This window comes from Theobroma cacao, chromosome 2 (assembly GCF_053813885.1).
Source record: "Theobroma cacao isolate CCN51 chromosome 2, ASM5381388v1, whole genome shotgun sequence".
In the NCBI taxonomy this organism is placed as follows: Eukaryota; Viridiplantae; Streptophyta; class Magnoliopsida; order Malvales; family Malvaceae; genus Theobroma; species Theobroma cacao.
Genome location: NC_142640.1, coordinates 45,724,872 through 45,732,525, shown reverse-complemented (window position 1 = coordinate 45,732,525; position 7,654 = coordinate 45,724,872). Strand labels below are relative to the sequence as shown.

General features: G+C 33.4%; 1 long non-coding RNA gene across 1 annotated transcript; it reads right to left on the bottom strand.

Annotated features, from left to right (window-relative positions):
* Window positions 1–638: 638 nt before the first annotated feature.
* Window positions 639–2,891, bottom strand: LOC18609844 (uncharacterized). Its single transcript, XR_016024478.1, has 3 exons — window positions 2,619–2,891; window positions 2,479–2,544; window positions 639–861 (listed from the first exon to the last, which is right to left on the bottom strand). It is a non-coding gene; the product is annotated as an uncharacterized LOC18609844 (long non-coding RNA).
* Between the last annotated feature and the right edge of the window lie 4,763 nt (window positions 2,892–7,654).

The window sequence follows — 7,654 nt, the reverse complement described above, 5'->3', positions numbered from 1 at the left end:
CATAATAGCTATTCAAATAGAACATAGGTTAGGTAATTTAAAAGAGTAGAAAAGAAATTGAGTTATAAAAAATATATATAAATAACAATAATTATGACATAAAATATTTGGTTAAAAAAATAGCATTTGGGTGAAAGGAAAATATATATTGCAAAACTGATAAATACTTAAATGTAAAAAATATATAATAAAATAAAAATATAGTTAGATGAAAATAATAAATATAAAACATTATTTCATGAAATACACACACAAAGATAAAGAATTTTCAAAGAAATAACAAAAGAATTGCTGGAAAGTTAAGAAACAAATATTAAAATTTATAGTGACATCACACATCATCATTGCACCATTAAATGTCATGGCAGGTAGACGTATTATATGCACCAGTTGAAGCCTTGATGATGGGACTTTTTGAGGGAGCTTGTGAAGGCAAGTTCCTTCAAAAATATCTCTAGGTGAATGGATACTGTAACGACCGCTCCTCGATCGCTACTGGTGTTTGAGTCTTACGGGAGAACCCGCTAAGTCCCGAACAAGCCTTGTTCGAAACCTTTGTATAACAATAAACCCATTCCACTGATTTATTTAATTACTTGAACCATACATCCTTTATGTAACATAACTTAAACAATAGCTATGATAAATCAACTCAATTTTTATTCAACATAATTGTAGAAATTCATCAAGGTCTTTAATATAAAACCATACATTTACGTTAATACTATTTACAATCAAATTATGCAACGAAAGACTTGACCTCTAACAGCGGAGTGACTTAGAATGAAATGCTATGAGATGCCTTTACCTATTCGATGAGGACCATAAGTGCCTATGATTGCATGCTAGGTTGATCACTATCTGCAAAGGGAAAATAAGGGGGTGAATCTCATAGACTTAGTGATCATCGGCTCCATGAGTAGGGCGTAGATAGGAAACAAGTATAAAACAGGTAAATTTGAATGATAAAACTGGAATAAGAATAATAATCTTAGAAAAATCAAATCACGAGTAGAGTGTTTGTGCATTGTAAAAATAATGCCGAAAAATTATAGTACAATATTTCACTTCGCAAAATGGTGCTGAAAGCAAGTGTAGCAAAACAGAGTTCAATCATAAAAAACATCACTTGCCATCAAAATATGAATAACAGTACAAAGGTATGCATGCTCCCAAAATGTGTGGCAAATAAAGAAATCAACGTGTACAACCACATAAACTAACTCATGATTGTTAAGTAAGCACTGAAAGCTTTTATTTAAACAAAGGAAGTTATAGAAAAGCCTTAACTCTCCACCATGCAAAAGAGTACGTGTCGAAAAACTCACAAGGCTCTCGAGTAGGTAAGCATAGTAATAACACGTGGACCAACTTCCACGTTATAACAATCCAGGAGCCTCGCTCCACCAGATTCCCACAGCCATGGCAATCTCGACGATGTTGGTCGACATCGGAGAAATTAAGCGGTCGCAACTACGTATATCACTAGTAGCCTAACCACTTATATATATATCACAGGCCATGGTCCTTGCCACGCTTAACAGCCTGTCGGTGATCCAAATGTCCTCTAGCTAGAGCTCACTTGTGCATAGGGGTCACACTATACCGATGTGACATTCAGCTTACTCTCGACGATCTTGGTTTGTCAAAACCATTTACAAAATCAAATTTAGGTTTCCAAGTCTTTCATGTAAAACTATTTGAAAACAAGTTCGGTAACCTTTCAAATTGCTTTTCAAGTAAAAATGCATGGTGTATTCTCTTATACAAAGATCAGACTATAACCGGTGCTCAAAACTTGCATTTTAAAATCATTTAACAATCACATTTAATTATGCATATCACATAAAAATAAAAGGCACAAATTTTGATGAAAACATCATAAAAAGGCTTGTTTCCTGGTTTCTAAAACAATTTACACATATAGCTTATCTATAGATATATCTAAAACAGCTTTCAAACATTTAAGCACCCGCAAAATACCTATGGTTTCTACTAGCTCATGCTTTCCACAATAGCAATATATTAATCATTGGAAATCCGTTTTAAGATTACCTATCAAGGTTAACAGCTCAAGTTATCCACAATTACGTTTAAGAAAATTGACAATGTTTATTAACGTAAATCCATATATAGTGCGAAGATTTTGAAATAAGCACCTCCTACTCACCGTACAATAGCGAGATACTACGTCGCTATTAACTCGAATGCGTATCTAGTTAATTCTACTTATCGGTCAACCGTTACTTTGTCCGGTACGCCACCACTTCACACTTTCTCTACTTATACCCCTTCTAGCAACCATTCAAACCCAAAACACTTAATTATGCTCATACACGGGCAACACATAAATCAACAATTCCTTAATCAAATTTTATAGTTTTTATCAATATTATCCACAATCATTTAACACACAAGCCACACATTTTCAACCAACTATAGTTAACACAATATATTATACTCACATAGCATGCTCACCTTTCGATTTTAGCTTGAGTTCCATGCACCTAATTAATAATTTCTTCACATCCATGGTCACCATCGCTGCCACAAACATAAACCATCAGCACACATCTCATTTCTCCTTTCTACTTGTGATTTCAAGACTAGATACTTACTCATAGCTTATCTTGCTCAAAATCACCATGGATTCCAAGATTGGCCCACAAGCATGCTTCTATTTCTTTCAATTCTTGGAGGACCTTTGCTACCACAAACATTCTCACACAATTACTAACTCATTTCCTCAAGAAATCACAACTAAAATCAAAGTTCTACTTACCTTCCTTAACTTGAAACCACTGGGCCGAACCTTCGTTGTCTTTTTCTTTTTTCTCCTTTCTTTCTTTCTTCCTTTCTCTCTTTGCTTTCAAGCCGATTCTCTTTCTTTTTCTTTCCAAAGGTGCTGGTTTTTTCAAGGAAAAAATATTTTGCCATTCTTTGGTGTGGGCAGATTCTCCCAAGTTCCCCACCACTCATATTTTCTAAATTTTCTTCTCTCATGGGCGGATTGCCCAAAGCTTGTTCACTTTGTCATTTTCCTTTTTCTTTCGTGTGGTTACAATTCAAGTCAAAAAGACTTTTGGACCTTTCCACTTGTCACCTTTATTGACCATTCTTTTTCCATTATTTTTTTCTTTTTTTTTTAACATGTCATGCTAATTAATTCTTCTCTTTGACCCATTCAAGTCACATGCAACCTACTTCCTTCTTTCTTCATTTGACCTCCAATGCACCAATCACATTACATATAAATAAATTTTTGTCTCATTCTTTCTTTTACTTTACATGGTGGGGGTCCCATATGTCCCCCACTAACTTTTCCTTTTTGCATACCATAGTTTGCATGTAATAATAAATTTCACATGTATATCTCATATTCCACATAATCTAACCTTCCTTGGTTAGTAATTCCCCATTTAACTCCAAATATTAAAATTTACACATAAGTCCTCAAACTTTTCTTTATTTACCGTGCAACCCTCCAAACTCTCATCCTTTACAATTTGGTCTTTCCAACATTTCTTAACTCTAATTTCCTTCTATCTTCCTTCCTTTACACATGTACAAACAAAATATAAAACTTGCACTTCACTAAGGTATCACCATAATATTTAAATATATACTTACCTATTCTTGCTCTATTTAATAAAGGCACGCGAGTCTCGCTAATGCCGTTTTTCTTCGAAATTCTTTCTTATTTTTTCTCCTCTACTTAGATTAGTCATATAATCCTCCTTCATGACTAATTTCAATAACAGTTAAAATATTTATATTTTAATATTATTTTATTAATAAAATATTATTTTATTTCAAAATTCTCCTCTTGTCTCCTTGGGACCCAAAATGTCTCACCTTGTCCCGGTTCACTTTCGAATCACCCTTTTAACTCGCTAATTTATTCTCGATAAACATATTATTATTTAATTACTATTTTCTCGCGTACGGAATATTTTATTCTAAACTATTCCTTTCACTCATCACCACTCTTTGACACTTAAATTTACGTCAATTGCCCCTGCGTCTTATCGATATGGTTATGTTGACTATTATACGGGGGTATGGGGTGTTATAGATACCTTCGAGTCCCATCAATATGATGGGAGGGCTTGAAAAACATCCTTAACAAAAGGCTTCTGCTTGTATTAGGATCTGCGTTCATGAAAATAGTCTTTACCTGTAAACGACTATCTCGATGATGGGATTTATTCGTTAAACTTACGAAGGCGAGTTTCTCAAGTAATTTCGTAAGTGAAAGAATATCCCCGAATTCCACTAGTATTATGAGTGGATTCGAAAAATATCCTTAATAAAAGGTTTTCATTTGGCATTATCTGGATTTTATGCCATGCATTTCATAATTGCATCATGTGCATGTCACACCCGTAAAACTGAATAAAATGTTTTAATTTGCTAATAAAATAAAGAATAACATAAATAAACAATAATTAGGGAAACATAAGAATACAATCAATAGTTTAGGCTATAATAGGATAACATATGATTCAATGGTATCATTCGTGGAACGGGGCGTCACGGGCGTGCTAATCTTTCTTGGTGCGTAACTGTACTCCCGACCTAACTTTAAAAATTCTTAGACTAGTTTATTGTTCTTTAGACGGACTTAAAATCAATTTAGAACTCTATCGAATAGAACAAATTTAATAGGTGGCCAATCACACCTAGATAAAAAAGATTAGTGACGACTCCTAAGTTTTTCACTTCTAGAGGTCAGGTTCCCGAACTCGCATGTTACGACACTATTACTAGTCAACATTATTTTTTTGATTATTTTGATGATTTTACAAGATTTACTTGGAGTTTCTTGTTCAAAACCAAGTCATATGTTATTGGCATTATACCTTCTTTTTACAATCTTATATACAATCAGTTTGGTCAAAGTATTAAGCAAATTCAAACAAATAATGCACAAGATTTTAATTTGGATGAATTCTATTCCTCAAAAGGAATTATTCATCAAAACTTTGTGTTGACATACCTCAACAAAATGGTATAGTTGAAAGAAAGCATCAACACTTATTGACAGTAGCTAGGTCTCCTATGTTTCAGTTTTTATTACCTATCAAATTTTAAGGTGAGTCCATTATTATGGCTGCACATATTATAAATAGGCTTTGTTCTCCAATTCTCAAGAATAAAACTTCTTATGAAATTCTTTTCAAAAGAGTCCTACCTATACACATTTAAGGGTTTTTGCTTCTTTATGTTTTGCTTCTACATTGTCTAATCATAGAAATTTGATTCTAGGTCTAGAAGGTGTGTTTTTCTTGGTTATCCCATAGAAATTAAAGGCTATAAACTATATGATCTGAATGCACACAAAGTGCTTGTTTCTAGAGATGTACTATTCTTTAAACATTTGTTTCCATTTCATACAGATTTTGATTCCACCACATAAAATTATATTCAATTCTTTGCTCCTAAAAACATTTTTAGTGATTCTCTTTATCATTTACCACATCCTTTATTCTCTAATTCTTGTACTACTTCAGATTTTGATTTTTATAGTCCTAATCTTTTTGGTTCACATGGTAATTCTCATTATATTCTGCATTTTAATGATATTGATCATGGTTTGGCAACTACCAACACACATCTACAACTATTTCTGTTGATCAGAATGTTCATATTTCTCCACCTAATTTTTCTGACCAACATGCTCTTGACACCCATTATCACTTTTTTTTCCAATAATTGATATCTCTCACCCAATAAACACCAGAAAAAGTGTTCGATCGAAATAGCTGCCTGAATACCTCGACCTTTATCAGCACAACTTACCTACTCATTCTAATCCAATTACAGCACACCCTATTTCTTGTTCTTTGTCAACCAACCAATTGTCTGAAACCTATATAGCTAATATAGCTTTTCTTGATCATATTCCTGAACTAAAATACTTTCATCAAGTTATCACATATGATAAGTGGAAAGATGCTATGAAAAATGAACTTGATACTTTGGAGGACAACAAAACATGGACAGTAGTTCCTTTTCCTAATGCTGCACATATTATTGGATGTTAATGGGTTTATAAAATCAAGCTTAAGGTTGATGGCAGCATTCAAAGGTACACGGCTTGTCTTGTAACTAAAGTATATAGTTAACTAGAAGATTTGACTACCATGAAACTTTTAGTTTGGTTTCAAAACACACAACTATAAGAGTGTTTTTAGCCATGGCAGCTATTAAAAAGTGGCATTTGTCTCAATTAGACAAAAACAATGCATTCCTTAATGGAGACTAGTGTAGATGGATCTTCCTTAAGGATATGCATTTCAAGGGGAGTGTTCTATGACTTCTCGGATGGTATGCAAACTTAATAAATCATTATATGGCCTGAAGCAAGCTTCAACATAATGGAATTGTAAGTTTACAACTACTTTATTGAAGTTTGGATTTCGATAGTTTAGAGTAGATTATGCTTTGTTTACAAAAGTTAAAAAGAATGGAGAATTTGTGGCACTCTTGGTTTATGTAGATGATATAATAATTGATAGTTCTTGTATTGAGCAACTAGTAAGGTGAAAACCTATTTGAAGACACAGTTTAAGCCTAAAGATTTGGGTGAACTTAAGTATTTTCTAGGCTTAGAGATTGCTAGGTCCAAGAAAGGAATTTTGTATGTCAAAGGAAATATACTCTAGATCTAATTAATGAGTATGGTTTTCTTGGAGCTAAACCTTTGACAACCCCCATTGAGTATAACAAGTTTTCTAAAGACGATGATGGCATAATCTTGACAGATTCTACTATGTATAGACAGTTAGTTGGAAAGCTGTTATATCTTACATTCACCAAACCTGATATTGCATATTCAATACAAGTTTTGTCTCAGTTCATGGACAAACCAACTGTTGGACATTTTCAAGCTACTATTAGGGTATTGAAATACCTAAAGAAAGCATCAAGACAGGTATATTGCTTTCTTCTGCTTCTAACATATATCTCACAGTGTACATAAATAGTGATTGGACAAGTTGTAGAAATACTAGAAGGTCTATGACAGGTTTTGCAGTATTCCTTGTTCATTATTTGATTAGTTGGAAATAAAAGAATTAGGGAGTTGTTAAAAGCTCTACTGAGGCAAAATATAGAGCTATGGCTACTGCTTGTTGTGAGGTTGTCTGGCTATTGTGTCTGTTGAAAGACTTTGATTGTAATTGTTTAGTTGCTGCAACCATGTATTGTGATAATTAGGGTGCCCTACACATCTCCAGAAATCCAACATTCCATGAATGAACCAAGCACATTGAGGTGGACTGCGACTTTATTAGAGAGAAGGTGCAAGCAAGTGTTCCATAGTATGTCTTTACCAAGGATCAAATTGCAGATATCTTCACTAAAGCTTTACAACCATCCTAATTTTATGGACTCCTCAGCACGATGAGCAATATTCTCAACATTCATGCTCATCTTGAGAGGGAGTGAAGAAGATTATTATTATGCACGTGATTGTAATGCACAATTAACTTAAGGATACTTGTGTATATACTCAACAAGGTAGTTAAGCATTTGTGTAAATAACTTAGTAATAGTAAGGTTAGTTTTGTAAATAAACAAATTAGATGCTTCACCTTTGTAGCAGGTATATCTATCTGCGTTCTTTTGTAATAGTCTTTTAACGAGAATA